Raw genomic sequence first — 17,442 nt, forward strand, 5'->3', positions numbered from 1 at the left:
AACAGCCTCAAAATGTTAACACAGAATTGTTACTTCCTAAAGAAAATGCAGGGAAAAGGCATTGAGCAGAGAGTGGAGGAAAGGCCATCCAGAGACCTAGAGAACCAACCAATCTGCAGGCACAAACCCATACATTATTGCTGACATCAAAAGTACTTGCTGACAGGAGCCTAGTGTAGCTGTCCTCTGACAGATTCTGCCAGAGCCTGACCAATACAGGTGTGGATACTCCAAGCCAACCATCAGACTGAGCACAAGGACTCCCAATGGAGGAATTATGGGAAAGACTGAACAACTGAAGGGTTTGCAACCCCATAAGAAGAACAATGACAATCATCCAGATCCCCAAAGTTCCCAAGGACTAAAGCACCAGCCAAAGACTACTTATCGAAAGACCCATGGCTCCAGCAGCTTATGTATCAGTGCATTGCCTTATCTGGCATCAATGCAGCCCTTGCTCCTATGAAGAATCCATGCCCCAAAACAGGGGAATGCTAGGGTTGTATGGCAAGACTGGCTGGTGGGTGTGTGTGGGAGCTCCCTCAGAAAAGCAGGGAGAGAATGTTTGGGATAGAGAGTTTGCAGAGGGGAAACCAGGAAGGTTGATAACATTAGAAATATAAATAAACAGCATAACCAATAATAAATAAATAAATAAATAAATATCATTCCCTTAGTTATTAATAAATTCTTTCAAATTTACTCATAATGACATATAATGACTCATAGTGACATCTAATATAATAGGGTAGAAATTAATGGCAGAGTCTCAGGTAACATGACTAAAGGTATTTTCTAATATTTCAATAGTTCTGTTTAGTTCTGTTTTGAATAGTAGACAAATAGCAGAAAAAAACACACTGAATATATGGATATAATTAACCAATGATTATAGACACAAAGGATTTGGATGGCAAATTTAGCAAACTCTTTAATACCTAAAAATAGACATAATTCTATCTCTTTTAATGGATTTTATAAGACTTGTAATTTTTAAGTAACATTACAAAGATTGAGGAGGTTGTACCTATGTATTTAAGAATATATATATTATTAAATGCATACAGCAGAATGATAGAGTTTGCTTACTTGTAATATGTATTACTTTACCAACTATGACATTTTAGATGAGGTAGTATTATACAGGAGTTTTGTCTAGTGACATGAACTTTAAATCCGTTAAGAAAATGTTTATAAAAAGTCAGTCATGAATGTATCTTGCAGGGTTCTACTGCAAGGGCAATACTGTTGATTTTTTTCTCTATTGAATAAATGAAATTCCTCCAGAATCATGAAGACAAAAGTTGGAATGAAGTTCTACAATAACATCATATTCAGTCTACCATATTCCCACGACTATATATCTCTGTTGACTGACACAGTCTTATCATCAAGTTCTTAAAGATAAAAGAACAATGACTGGAAAGGGGTTTATATGATCCTAAATCCAAAAATCACTAAAAGATGTCTAGTTATTAATTACATTTTCTGTTTGATAGATTGTTCTCACATGTGTTACATACTCTCCCATACATATTAAGATTTAACCTCAATTTTTATTTATTACTTTATGTATATTGACTATATTTTATTTATGATAAATGTTTTAATATGTTGGTGAAAAATTTTATAATCACACAATTATTTATGTAGAAATTATGGGTCTATAAAACCATAGTAAGTGTCTCCCACAGCTAATTAAATATAAATTGTGACTTATATTCATCAAAGAGTATAAAAATGTAATTAGTATTCTTTGACAGGGCCTAAGTATGTAAAGTACTCACAAAGTTCCTCATTTATTTGTTTAAATAGATGTTAAATCTGATGTTGAAAGTTCCTTACCATCTGGGAGAAACCAGATGGAAAAGACAGTTCCCATGTGCAGATAGCTTCTGGCTTAAAAACATCATACATCATTTTGCCCAGATCATTTATTTAAATGACATATTTTGTATTACATTTAAAAAATATAAATGTTGACATTGAATGACAACGCTATGGAAAAAGCCTGTATCTGTCTCTATTAGTGTGCAGAGATTAGCTCCTCAATTCCTGTTATGTGACAGACTAATGCAAATATTTTGTTACTTCAAACATTTATGCAATAATTTTATTAATTTACTGATTAATAAGATGACATTCTGACTAATATTAGACATATTTTGAAAATCTATGGTGACATTTTATCTCAATTGTTCCTTATACTTTAAGAAATTTTGGCCTGAGAGATGGCTCAGAGATTAAGAATATTGGTTTTTTCTATAGGTCCTGAGTTCAATTCTCAGCAACCACATGTGCCTCAACCATTTGCAATGGGATCAAAATGCCCTCATTCTGAATTGTGTCTTGGGATAGCCACAATTATAAATATGAATATGAATATAAAATATATATATATTAAACAACAACAATACAACAACAAAAAGACAACTCCAAAACTAAAAAAAAGACAAAATAACCCTATTTGTGGTAGTACTTACTCCTAATTTTCTCTTAATGGAATTTATTATGACTTTCACTGAATCTTGGTTCTAATGTATAATATCTGTCTATCCATCCATCCATCCATCCGTCCATCTGTCCATCTGTCTGTCTATTTATCTATCCATATCTATATCTATATGTCTATATATTTATGTAATACAAAAATAATTTGTATTTTACATTATTATGTATTGAGGTAAGAAAGTTCATTAGGGCCTACTGTTAGTAAAAAAATTACAGACCAACAATAACTATTGACAAAAGACATTTTTCTATAGAAACAAACCTCCTGCTATGTCCTATAAACTTATAACTATCTGAATAGTGGCAAACATTATTGGATTCAATATATATTTTTATAATGTATGATATATGTAAGGATATTTATTATACATTCAAGTATATTTTGCATATATCTACATATAATATATTATGTTATGTTATGTTATATTTATTATATTATATTAAACATATAGGACTTTTAAGATTCACTGGAATACGATAATCAGAAAAGGAAGAAAGATTGTCAAACCTGAATTCTGGAAAGGACTGACAGCAGTGATCTGGTGATCATGACTAGGATTTGTACCCATGAATTTTTAACAATCTGATTGTCTGAACTTGATGTGCAAGAAGATTACATCATTAAACATACTGACATGGAGGTAAGGATGTTTATAAGGTTCTACCCTTAGTAGAACAACTGCAGGCTGTCAATGACCCATGAGGAAAGGAGACTATTCATTTAGGCATAAGCCTCCCTATAGGTCAAATAACCCTACTTTGAACAGCCCCTAACTCATGTGAATAGTAGCAGCATGATTCGACCCAGTATTATTTGTGTTTGTGTGTGCATTTGTGTGTGTGTGTGTGTGTTTGTGTTTGTGTTTATGTGTGTGACTGTGTTTGTGTGTTTGTGTGTGTGTGTGTGTGTGTGTGTGTGCATGTGTGAGCAAGGTAATGAGAAGAAAGGCAGACAGACAGACACAAAACCAGAACATATGTGCTAGCATATATAATACTTATGAAAGAAGAGAACATGCATTTAAGAAAGGAATGTGGTAGTAAAGATATCAAAGGAGTACAAGTAGGAAGAATGAAGGATGAGAACTTTGTAAATAGAGAGTGCCCACAAATAGATTTTCAAAAATGGATCAGCACTTAATATTAATCAGTTTTATAAGTAAAATAAGTTAAATTAAATTTAAAATATTATAGTAAGCATCTAAGTTAGATTTTTAAAAATTGTTAGAAATATATCCATATGTTCAAAATAGTGAAGATTTCAATATGTTAATATATCTATTAGGTAGGATAATAATCTCTTAATAAGTTATAATTAAAAAAATTTCTTCAAATATACATTAGAGAACCAAATGATCATTAGAATATTCTATATTATTCAAAACCTATCAAGAAACTTCTCAAGATCTACCATATTAAAGTATTTACCATACTATAATAGTTGTCCTTATTTCTAATTGTTCATTTTTTAAATCATTCTCTTGTATATTGTTTTCACCTTAATCCTATTATTTTGATGACTTTCAATATATATGATCTTTATCTATTTTTTTCATGATATAATGTAATCATAAACCTGTTTTTTGGATGTATGGAATTGAAGTTCTTTGCTTTTTCCCCGTTTATATTAATATACTTTATTTACTTTTGTTTTTCTATCAATGAAAGCCTCAAGGTAAAAGAGAGGCTAATTCTTAACTCACTATGTAGCATGAGCAAGACTCAATCTCAATCTCTCCTAGCCTTCTGAGTGGTACAATTCAGCTCTGGATCTTCATTTGAGACAAAAAGTAAATAAATAAAAAATAAAAATAAAAAAAACCCAAGCAAACAAATTGTTTCATTTTTCTCTTTTTTCCCATTTTATTGATAATAGGTTCTTTTTTCACAAACTATATCCTGATTAAAGTCTGTCTTTCTTCTGTTCCTCATAGTTCCTTTCCACATCCCTCCCATCTGAATCTGCTCCCTTTCTGCCTCTCATTAGAAAAGGATATACTTCTAAGAAATAACACCCAAATAAAATGATTAAAAATAATATGCCACATTGATGTTCAAGAAGGTTACCCCACGGAAGAAAAAGAGACCCAAAGAAAGGCACAAGAATCAGAGACCCACTCATTCACACACTCAAGACTCCCATAATAATAGTAAACTGAAAGCTGTAATATACAGACAGAGTGCCTGGAGTAGATATATACAGGCACAATTTCTCCAAGCTCATGCAATCATTGCTCAGTTGATTTAAAGTACTTTTTTCTCCTGTGACTTCTATTCTTTTTGGCTCTTGCCATATTTTTGTTTTTTGTCTTGCATTCTGAAGGAATCTATGAGGCTCTGAGGGTTGGAGTTTGATGGGGATAACCCATTCGGTGCTGTGTGTTCCAAGGTCACCCTCTGTATAATGTTCAGCGGGGCGTTTCCCATCTGCTTAGAAAGAGGCTTCCATGAGCTGTAAAAGGAAGCCTCCATGATGATGGCAGAATAAAGCACTCATCTATAAATATAGCAAAATAAATAGGAGGCATTTTGTCACATTTCATAATTGATATTTTAAAGATTGTTTGTCTCTAAGCTATGTAGTATATGGCTCTTTGTTATCCAGTAAGTGTTGCATTTGGGTTCCATTTCACTGACTGGGGACCTATGTCAAATGGGATGTTGTTCATGTCTACAAGCTTTGTGCCACCATTGCCCTAGCATATTTTGCAGGCAAGACAGCTGTAGAGGAATTTGTATCCAGCAACATTGTTGCACTGAATCAAATCCAAAGAACTTTTAGATATGTGTGATCTAGGTAGAATGACACAATTATTCCTTCTAACTGGAATAGAGATATGCCATCCGCACATAACTTTAATACAAAATAATGAAAATAAAGTTAGATTTTAGAAGAAAACAGCCATTTTTGCAACTTATAATTAAGAGGCAAAACGACATATCAGAGAAGGATTTGACAGAATAGGATAAGCCCAACTCTCAGCAGAACAGATAGGTAAGGGAAGTTACTTAAGAGCAGCATAGAGTCGGTCAGACATTTTGTTCAGTCAGTTGAGTTGAGATCAGTCAGTTAGCACAAGACTCAGTGCATTGAAGTCAAGTTCAGTTCCATTCACTTCATGCAGCATAGGTGGTTGAAATAAAAGAATAAGGAGTCAGAAAATTAGAGCAAGTTCCCAGAGTTAGTTTGAGGCTAAGCAGAGCAATTCAATGAGAAGCTGAGAGAAGCGAGACTAAATGAGTAAGCTTAGAAAAAAGTTTGAAGCAGAATAGCTGAGTTGAACCAGCCCCCCAGAGTTCACAAAGAGCTAGAAAGGGTGAAATATCCAGCAGTAAGCCACCAAGACAACAAAAACATCAGGCATATAAAAATTACTTTTAAAGACCACATCGTGGATCAAAGGGGTTGTGGCTAAGTATGTGTTTATATTTCTCAAAGCCATTTTTTATTAAAAAAATAAGGATAATTTATAGCATAGCCTATTCTCATCTGTGAATTATCTTTTTACCTTAAAATTGCTTCATGCCATTGGATACTGAAATTCAAAAAATCAATATCCCCCTATTGATTTGAAGTTTCTAACTAGATCGTGCCACCTACAGGAATAAGATAAAATAATCAATATAATAGAAACAGAGAATAATGGTAGTTAGTTTGTAAAGGTTGTAAAAATTTGGTTACAGTGTAAAACATTGTTGTATATGTCTTAGAGATTTGTGCATAATGCATTGCCTGAATATCACATTTTATATTGCAGTCATATAATTATCTGAAAGCACAGATTTTATTTTTTGTTCTCATATAAATAAGGCACATCGAAACATTTAAAATTGACTTATATGTGAAGATCAACAGTAATAATACATTTAGTTTACATTAACTATTATATATATATATATGAGTATAATGTGTGTACATGAAACTATTAGTTAAAATATTCTAATAGACCTGAGAGAAGACTTCAGAAGACTCAATAAACCAGGGAAAATTATATTTGCTGCTTATTATATATTTATGCATTAGAGATTTAAATCTTGAGCAAAATTTCTCTTTAAATTAGTGTGGCAATTATACTAATGAACCCAGAAAGCATTTTCATAAATGAATCTCCACTTCCACTTTATGAAATATTTCTTTTTGTTTAACTGCTATGAGTTAAAATACCATCTTTGGCACTATCAACTAAGCTTTGTAAGTGGGAATGTATGTCATGAAATTGGAGAATTATAAGAATTCTGAAATGTGGAGAATGTAAGGCGTGTTCTGAAATGTTGTTTTCTAGTCATTATGCACCTATTGTACTCATGAACTCTGAAGAGTTATGGCTGCCTACACAAATTACATAAGATCAAGCTTGACAAAATTCCAGGATACATGATGGATCTATGCAGGCCTCCCCTATTATTGAATAATCGTTAAGAAGTTGATAGCTATTAGGAAAGGTGGAATCATTTTCTTTAAGATTGTGAACACTGGTAAGTTTCAATTGGTACAGTAAAGAGCCTCAGCTCCCATGTATTGATAAATAATTGGACTTATAAAATTGTCAAGGAAATTAAAATTAACAGACAGTATTGGGAAATGAGCATGTCAGGGTATTTAAGGGGTCAATTGTAAAGTAAAAATGAGTTCCATATTACATTTTATTGCACACATGCATGATATTCAGAGATTAATTTTTTATAAAATTAAATTGTGCTTATGAAGAAGCTGAAGTTAGATTATTGCTTGGACCATATGTTTGTTGTATTATGTCCTAATGACAATTCATATACAGCAAAAGGAATAGTTGATTATTAAAAAAGTGAGTATCTTATATTAGCTCTTGATCATGACAAATTATTAAAAATTGTCACATTATTTTTCTTTATTTTTATAGGAATTTTTTCTACATTTCAGATGTTATCCCCCTTCCCAGTTTCCTGTCCAGAAACCTATCTTATTCCCCGACTCCCCTGCCTCCATGAGGATGGTCCTCACCCATTCCCACCTATTCCCTCTCACCTCTCCTCCCTGGAATTCCCCTATGCTGTGGCGTCAATCCTACACCAGACCAAGGGCCTCTCCTCCTATTGATACCCTACAAGGCCATCCTCTGCTACACATGCAACTGGATCCATGGGTCGCTTCATGTGTACTCTTTGGTTGATAGTTTAGTCCCTGAGAACTCTGGGATGTCTGGTTGGTTGATGATGTTGTTCTTCCTATGGGGTTGCAAACCCCCTTCTCTACCTTAGTCCTTTCTCTAACTCCTCCATTGGGGACGACATTCTCAGTTCAATGGTTGGCTGTGAGCATATGCCTCTGTATTTGTCAGACTCTGGCAAACTCTCTCAGGAGACCTATTACTATGTCAGGAATGGCATAATGTCAGTTGACAGTTACTGTGGTTGTTTGCATGTCTCAGCCACTGTGAATAGAACTGTAATGAACATGGGAATGCAAATATTTTCTGGACACAATGATTTCATTTCCTTTGCACATATTTTCAGCAGTACATTTCTGAATCACATGCTGCTTCAATTTTAAGTAACTCAGAGCATCCTAAATGACCACCTGATTTTCATGAGATGCCATAGCAGTTGGCTTCTTCATTTTACACATTGTTGATTTTGTTGATGGACTATCTAAAAATTGTAATAATACTTACTATTTAAACTTGTCTTCTTAGTATAAAATAATTTTTCTTTTTACTTTTTAGTTGTGAAATATAGGAAAACATGCAATCACAATAAAATCAATTCACCTAGCATATTTTTCGAGGCAGAGATGATTAATATCTTCTAACAACCAACCCGACCTTCAGAGCTTCCAGGGGCTAAACCACCAACCAAAGAATACATCTGGAGGAACCCATGGCTCCAGCCGCTTATCTCCTGGAGAATGGCCTTCAGCCATCAATGGGAGGAGAGGCCCTTGGTCCTGTGAATGTTCAATGCTCCAGTGTAGGAAAATGCCAGGGTGGGGAGGCAGAGGTGGGTGGCTGGGAGGGAATGCGCCCTCACAGAAACAGGAGGAGGGAGGATGGGATAGAGGGTTTTCTGGGAAACCAGAAGAGGGGATAATATTTGAAATGTAAATAAAGAAAATATTCAATAAAAATTATTTGCCGATATAGTGAATGAACTGCCTCATGTGATTGCTTAGCAAAATTAAAGTTATTTATGGCATTTGAAAATAATATTATAAAAGCGTGATATTGTTGAGAATTACTTTATTTCTTATTGAGTGACCCTCTTTCCTGCATTATAGTTTGGTTTTTCTCTCTTTTTTTTATTTTTACATTTTATTTTTTTGGAATTTAATGACTGTCTCCCTCTCCATTTTAAACAACAGCCAATAGCTTCTTATATAAAATCACCTACCTTTTGCCTCTTATAAAATGTTTACATTATAGATTTGGTGCCAAAAATGATTTATGTGTGTTGATTCATAGATTATCATAAATGTAAGAGGAGGTTATCATATCAGGCTTACATCTTGTTGTGAGCCACCACATAAGAAAGCTAAGACTCAAATTCAGGTCTGCTGGGAAATTGAGGTCTCAGTCACCATGAAAGCCGAGAAAGCATCCTTAGCGTTTAATTGCTGAACATCTCTCCATCTCTATCCCTATCACACACCTTACTTAAGTCCTTACTATGCTTCTAGTTTTTCTCCCTAGACAGTACCATTTACCAGGCACTTGCCAATTTTAGGAAACTACTTATGCAAAGCGAAGAATCACAAATTGTGTGTGTTAAAACAACAAAATCTAAGATGAGATTTGCTTCTCTTTAGAAAATGTGATAGGTTTTAATGTCTTACTTGTGGGATCACTCATTTGTTTGAATGTACATTGCTGAAAGCATAACCGGAAGTATCAGTCCCAGTTGGTCATTTTTCATGCAAATTAAGCTTTACATTCTATCTTACAGTTCTGTGATTTTGAGAAGGAAAGCTGAGAGTTTAATAATTTCAAAAGTGCAATTCTTACCACACACAATCCTACTTTTGCTTAAATTACAACACTCTCCAAATATACTTTTCTTCCCCAATCTCTCTGTCTCTCTCTCCCTGCCGCACTATGTCTCTGTCCATCTCTGTCTTCGTCTCTCCGTGTCTATATCTCTGTCTCTATCTCTTTGTCTGTTTCTGTCTTTGTCTTTCTCTCTGTCTCTGTATGTACCTATGTCTCTGTCTCTGTCTCTCTCACACATACTACATACACACAAAACTACACACACACACACACACACACACACACACACACACACACACACACACACACATGCTTTGAAAGAAGAGAATAATTCAGTTAAATTTCTCCTCTCTTTTATAAGGTTCAGTCTTTGTCTAAAAGACTCGACCAGGAATCATATAAAAGACAAATCACTGGATACAATTGTAAAAGATTTTCCTGATCACAACACATGAAATGGCTATATCCACATAGTCAGTGGATCCCATCTTCCCCTTGAAGCCTGAATAAAATATGAAGAAGGGTCCTATTTTTCTTGCTTGAAAAAGCATTCTCTGTCATGTTCTAGAAGCTGATATATACTATCAATGCTGCTGCTACATTGCTTTGCTAATACTAGGACTCGGATTTGGTCTTCCAATATATACTACAGGTCAATGACTTTCAAGGAATTTTCCTTTCTTTTAGCACCATATTGGATCTGTTAAGAAATTCAGCCTTCTGGATTAAAGAATTACTGTGATGTCAGCTCTTATAGTTTTATTCAGTCATATTGAACTGTTGTGTAATAAGTTCATGTACTAAATCTCCTTCTAATACATATGTCTTAGTCAGGACCCCATTACTGTGAAGAGGCACCATGATCACGGCAATACTTATAAAAGAAAGCAAAAATTGGTACTTGATTACAGTTTAAGATATCTAGATGATTATCATGTCAGGGAGCCTGATGACATCCCACAGATATGGTGGGTAAGAGTACTATATCTGAACATGAAAGGGGTGGCAGGAGGTGGTGAGCTTTTAAATCCCAAACTTCACTCCCAGTGATATGCTGCCTCCAACATGGCCACAACTCCTAACTAATCTCAAGTAGTATCATGCTTTGATGACCAAGAATTAAATATATGAGGCTATGGGTAGCCATTCTTGTTTAAGCCATCATAATATATTCCTGCCATCAGTTATTTTCTTCAATTCAAAAACACCCTGACTGATTTGCTTTCAAAAGTTATATTCTAACCAAGGTACCCTGACTTATTTACTTACAATAATTATATTCTAATTTGTGGCTTTTCATTGTTTTAGAAGGTGGTTAAGCAGGTTACTTCTTTGTGATTTTAAAATTCTAACTTACTCTCTTTTGGCTTTTGGCTGTTTTTCTTTAAGTTATATTAAATGTTGCAACTTCTTCTGAAAAGTAAGTTATTTCCAGACTTTCGATAGACTCTATGTTTGGTTTTCACAGTTCCATCTGCTATCAGAGATCTAGGAATACTTATACTCACACTTCTTTTGCAGTTGAAATTCTTGATTTGCTTTTCAAAACTGTTTTGCCTACATCCCATGGGCCAACACCAATCCATGACACTATTAGTGGTAGATACTCTGTTATGCTTGCAGATAAGATTTTGTCATGGATGTCCTTTGAAGGTTTCTACCCAGCAGCTGACTCAGACAGATAAATGGTCACAGCCAAACGGTGGATGGAATTAGTGAAACTCTAAAGAGAGCTTAGATTGGGAAGATTGTGGCAGGAAGGATGGGAACTCCACCTGAATCCCTTGGGGAACTTTCAAAGACAAAACTCTTCCAGTAAGAATCAAAAATCCCCCATACATATGCAGCTGGAACCATGGGTCAGAAATATCCAAGAAAAATTAAATAAATAAATAAAAATTCCCATACTAGAAGGGCCTCCCCTTCTTGGGGGAACAGGATAGGGGGCTTATGTATGGGAAACTGGGAAAGGGGATAACCTTTGAAATGTAAATTAAAAATCCAATAAAAAATGGCTCAGCAGGTACTGGTACCCGCTCCATGTGATCTACTTTCTCACACTGTGCCCTTGGCGGGTTGTTTCTGTGCCTGACACACACATCACATTCTGCTGGCCATTCTAGCATGGCACGTGCCACATTAGCCCCAGGCATTCTATAGCCGCCCTCTCTAGGCTGTCTCTCTGCCTGCCGGGAACTTTGCTCACATCAGCTTTGCTCACATCCCTTGTAGCCCAGTAAAATCAAAAGTTCTAGAAGCTTGTAATTTATCAGTCAGATGTATATGTTAAATTCTCAATACAGAATACATCCACACAATAAATCCACTGTCAATTAATAAAGATTTAAACTGCCTACCTAGAAAAGCTAAAATTGACCTAATCCAGCTGGATCTGGATCATCCTCCTCCATCATCTCCATCTTGATTCACGGCTTCTCCCCTCCCCCATCTACCCTTCCTTCTCATTCAGAGATAGGCTTTGTCTTATCTTGGACCTACCTTGCCGCATAATCACATCATTCTACACAAAACCACGAAACAAAGAGCATAAGAGCATATATATGCTGCATCTAGTCCCTCCATTCTCTCTCTCTCTCTCTCTCTCTCTCTCTCTCTCTCTCACTCTCTCTCTCTTTCTCTCTCTCTCTCACACACACACACACACACACACACACACACACACACACACACACACACACACATATATATATAGCTTGATCTTCATGTAGTCCCTGAACAACTGGAGTGGGGTCTATTACAAAGGTTGCAGCCTGCCTGTGGGATATGTTCTTTTAGCTGGGCTGCCTTGTCTGGCCTCAGTAGGACAGGATGTGCTGAGGTCTGCAGACCTTATATATCATGGTAGGGGTGTATTCAGTGATGTACCCTCTCAAATCAGAGGGGGAGGTAGGTGCTGAGTAGGGTTGTGGGAGGGGATGACCAGGAAGGGGCAGAGAGTGGGATGTAAAGTGAACTAAAACAAAAACAAAAACAAAAACAAAAACAAAAAAACTGTTTGATGAAGGAGTTAGGAATATAGCTCAGCTGTTCAGATGTCTGCCTAATATGAACAAGACCTGAGGTTTAACCAATAGTACTGCATAAACCAGATATAATGTCTCATCCCTGTACTTGTAGCCATCGGGATGTTGAATCAGGGCAGTTAAAAGTCCAGGATAATCCTTGATCTCATATAAAACTTTACAGAACAGTTTGAGTTACAGGAGTCCCTCTCTTAAAGAAAACTCTTCTGGTTTTGTTGTTATTCTTGTTGTTGTAGATGTTTTGCTTTGTTATTATATTTAATTTTCTTGAAACAAAGTTGATTTAGTAAACTGAGAAACTATATGTATACCAAAATATAAAAGAAAAGGAGATATAGTCTTCTACAAACATAAACTGCTAGTGTTCGGATTTCAAACATTTTAGAAAGATTCTTGTGCTAAAAGCACAGGGACCAGCCAACACTACAGTGATGAAGTATGACCTAGAGATGGGGCCTCATGTAAGAGATCAGTTCATTGAGAGCAAGCCTTGGAACGCAGATGGGAGTTCCCATCTCAGACACAAGCTTCCTGTAATATTCTGCGTTGCCACAATACCCCAAACAATTATCTCCAACCAAAATCACCAAAATTTAAAATTCATAGTGACAGAAATCAGACTCATGTAGAGTCTTACAAAATTAATGCGATAAGTAATGAAATCCACTACTTTATGCAAGCTCATACATAAGCAATATAGAAAAAGCAGAGTGTTATGACTATGTCATTTAATTGTAGCCTCAGAAGTGATACCACCCGGAAGTTTCAACAATAATCCAAATCTTATCAAAGTACTGAGGTCTAATGCTACAAACATGATTTGTAACTGTAGTAAATTAACTGCCATGTTGTAGTCAATCTTTAAAGTGAAAACCTCTCCCTTAGAAATGTATCCGAGCATGGTTAATAAGGAAAGTGGAGCATCACCCATACAGCTGTTCTCTTCCCAGTATTAGATTTAGAGGAAGAAGTTAAAGCAACAAGCCTCAATTTGGCCACAGCAGGATATAAATCTCTTTTTCCCCAGTATTGAATTTGTATTAAGGCTGGTGCTGGCTGGGATCGGGAAGTCCTGCCGAGGCTCTGTGCATGAGACTTTACAGATCACTGTTCAGGATGAATAGAGATGGTACGGATTGCCTACCACAAGCCAGTAACTAGTGATAAATCCGTGTTAAACAGATGGTAGAGTGATGAATTAGACACAGTTCACAGCTTTGTCATAATCTTAGAAAATTTGCATGGGCTTGCCTGAGACTTATGATTTCCCAGCATGTGAACGTTGATGCAATGAGGGCTAAGAACTGCATATTAAGTTTGAGTATGCATAAAGACATGCAAGGTTATCGTCATCAATTCTTAGAAAACTGTCCAATTTAAATTCCTAATTTAATTTTATGCCTCAAAATTTTGATATTTTTAAATACCTCAGCTGCCACCTAGCCTAAAATAATTAGAGAATTTTTTTTTTAATTCTTTCTTTTTTCTTTGAGAGACAACATAAAGATTTCATGATCCCACTGACATAAAATATAGGCCAGCTGTTTCTGTAAAAATGAATTACATAGGAATGCTTGAAAGGCAGGATATAAATAAAATGTGAACATGAATTGGAACAGAGATGAAGAGCAAAGGTTTAAGATTTTAATCCCAACCCTCTGTTCTTCCATTAGACAAGCTGAGCTTTCATAATAAACCACGTATCACAAAGCTAAAGCAATTAGAAAAATCCCACTTGCCTTATGTGGTATTCTGAAAATTTGAATCAAGTAATATTTCATTTACCCTTTTTATTAATATTAATTGATATAAAATATATAAATCTTATAAGAATTTTATAATATTTTAATACATGTATGTATTATGTAATTTTAAAGTAGTTTACAAATATGTGTCACCTCATATATTAATTCACTGCTAGAAACAATCAAATTATTTCTTTCAGTTATTTATTGTTATTTAGAATAATCTTAGTTTTCAAAACACACCAAAATTATTTGAGTGTCCTTATATTTGTAGTTGAATATATAAACTCACTCAAAAATAAATCTTTTTCTCCAGAAAATATTTTTCAATTTTCAGAAAGAGACTGTTATTTCAAAATTAATGCCAGGCTAGTAATTGAAGATAACAATCTGCTCAGAAAACTTTAATAGAAATTAATACTACCTTTTCCCCAATACTTTTTTTGTAATGAGGAAGCCACTGAGGAGTACACAAAAATGAGAGGACAAAGGGTGCTTTTGATGAAGGTATTGTGGAAAAAAATCACAGAAAAAAATCACTACAAAACTGAGCCAAATACATTATTGCATATTGAATTTAGGCATCAGTTATGATGTCTTGTAGAATGATAGGGCTGCAGTAGACATTTAAGAGTAATAACATCACTATTCCATAAATGATGAGAGTACATGTATTGCTCCCATTCATATGCATAAAATAAGAACATAAGAATATTCAAACATTATTAAAATCTCTAAAAATATTATTGATGGAACTAGGGCTCAGTATATATCAGATATATAACACTGACATAAACCCCAGTACTTTGAAGTTATAGAATGTTTTATTTTTATTTCTATTTTTATTTTGGCTTTTTGAGACATGGTTTCTCTGTATAAAACTGATTGTCCTGAAACTGTGTAGATGAGGCTGTCCTGTAACTCAGACAGATTCACTGGCCTCTGTCTCTCAAGTGCTGTGATTAAAGGTGTGTACCACCATTATCTGGTGAAATTTCATAGGATTTGATTGTGTTTCAAAATATCATCTACTGCAGAATATACATTTGAAGTTGGAAATGAATGATGTATAATATGGAATGTATGTGAGTGAATGTCCATTAAGATAAGATATTAATTGAAAATAAATATGAGTGACTGACTTCTATATTAATAAAAATGTTAATTTGTAAGTTTATAGATATATTTGGTAGAAGTGGGTCTTTTATTCACTGTGCATTTCAATGAGAGTTTGTATGATTTGGTTTTCTCTGATAGTTTTTACTTGTAAAATAACTTTATTTTTATATTTAAAATGACTTGAGCCATATAGTTATTGTATAAGGCACCGTTTTCTACTAACTTTACTCAGTGGTTAATATTTCAAATTTTCTGTTACCCAGAACAGAATACTACCTATCTACATTTTAAGTCAAAAACAATTATTTCCTTTCTTGCTTAACATGACTGTTGCAGTAACTATACCTGTTTTGCCTTGAGAAACTGATTCTAGTTATTTTCATCTCAAGGCAGGAAAAGAACAGTTTCTTGCGTTAGCCTAATTGTCATAACATTGATGGACCATGAGATGTGCTTTGTTCTGATGGGGCAACTGTTTTAGAAAGTGCCTGAATCTTATTTTGGGGATGAATCACTCAGTAGAATTTCTGATTCTTCTGTGCCTATTGTACTTATTTGCTGTAAATTAAGAGCTGATCGATACCCTTAAACTTGAGATATTTTAAAATTACATGATTACAAATATACTCTTACTTATATTTCAACTATGTAGAATTCTCAATTTTGCAAAAAATTAGAGCCACGGTAACATCCTTTACTTTTACTATTTTAAAACAATATTCTACTTGAAAATTTAATTAAATGTAATTAATATAATTACCAGAATTCTGTGATTTTAGAAATTGGTGTTATAATTAGTTCTTAAAGTGCATTATTTGGTAGTCATTTACTTTTAAGACACTGTTTCAAATAAATTTATCATTCAACTTTTTTCCCAATGTGTTACAGTTTTCAGTCATTTCACAAGTACATATATATTCACAGTTTATCTTTTTTTTATGGTAACAATCTGTATATTTACCTAAAAAATGACTATGTTGCTCTGAGCTTCCAGTACATCAAGGTAGAAATATATTATTTCCATATTTTATACTAGCAGAATTCATCTCACAAAGTAAGCCCTTACTTTAAATCTAATCCAAATGCAAGAATCATATTAAAACTAATACTGGTGTAAAATATAGTCTGTTTGGATGGCTGCTGGGTACATAATAAGGAGATAAAAGTACAAGAAAATGTGTTACTCTGAAAAAAGGAAAATAAGCCTTCCAGTGATGGTTCATTTATGCTTGGTCCAGGGAGTGGCACTGTTAGAAGCTGTGGCCTTGTTACAGTAGGTGTGACCTTTCTGGAGTATGTGTGCCACTGTGGAAGTGGGCTTTAGAAGCCAGTCTTGTCCTAGCTGACTTCAAATGAAGATGTACAACTTTCAGTTCTGCCTGCACCATGGCTTCATGGATGCTGCCCTGCTCATGCATTGATGATAATGGACTGAACCTCTGAACCTGCAAGCCAGCCCCAACTACATGATGTCCTTCTAACAGTTGCCATGTTCATAGTGTTTGTTCACAGTAATAAATTCCTAACCAACACACTCTCTAAGAAATATTTATGCAAATTTTGAAAGAAATGTCTGTGATTTATTACCAATTTAGATATTTCTAATTGAGTCCTCAGTTTACTCCTGTCCATATTATTCAGAGTAAAGTAAAAAGAAAGAATCTAAAAGTGTAACAGTATTTTTACATACTTGAAATACAATGCTTTAGCTTTGTTCTCTCTTGTTCTCTTACCCTCTTCCCCCTTTGTTCCTTCTACCCTTCTCTTCACATTCGCCTGCCCCCCCCCCAGGTATTCATGGCCAGCCTCTACTCCTCTACTCCTCTTCTCCCCCCCCCTCTCTCTCTCTCTCTCTCTCTCTCCCTTTCTCTGCCCCTACTACCATCTTAACTGCCCTGCCCATCCTCCCCATGTCCTGAATAAACTCTGTTCTACACTACACAAAAAAGAAAAATACAATGCCTTAAACAGTATAAAGTGTTCTCTAAAATCTTAATACTTCATTATTGTTAATTCTATATATTAATTGTGTATTATCTTTATTTTATGTAAGGTACCTTA

Source organism: Rattus rattus, chromosome 1 (genome assembly GCF_011064425.1).
Source record: "Rattus rattus isolate New Zealand chromosome 1, Rrattus_CSIRO_v1, whole genome shotgun sequence".
Lineage (NCBI taxonomy): Eukaryota > Metazoa > Chordata > Mammalia > Rodentia > Muridae > Rattus > Rattus rattus.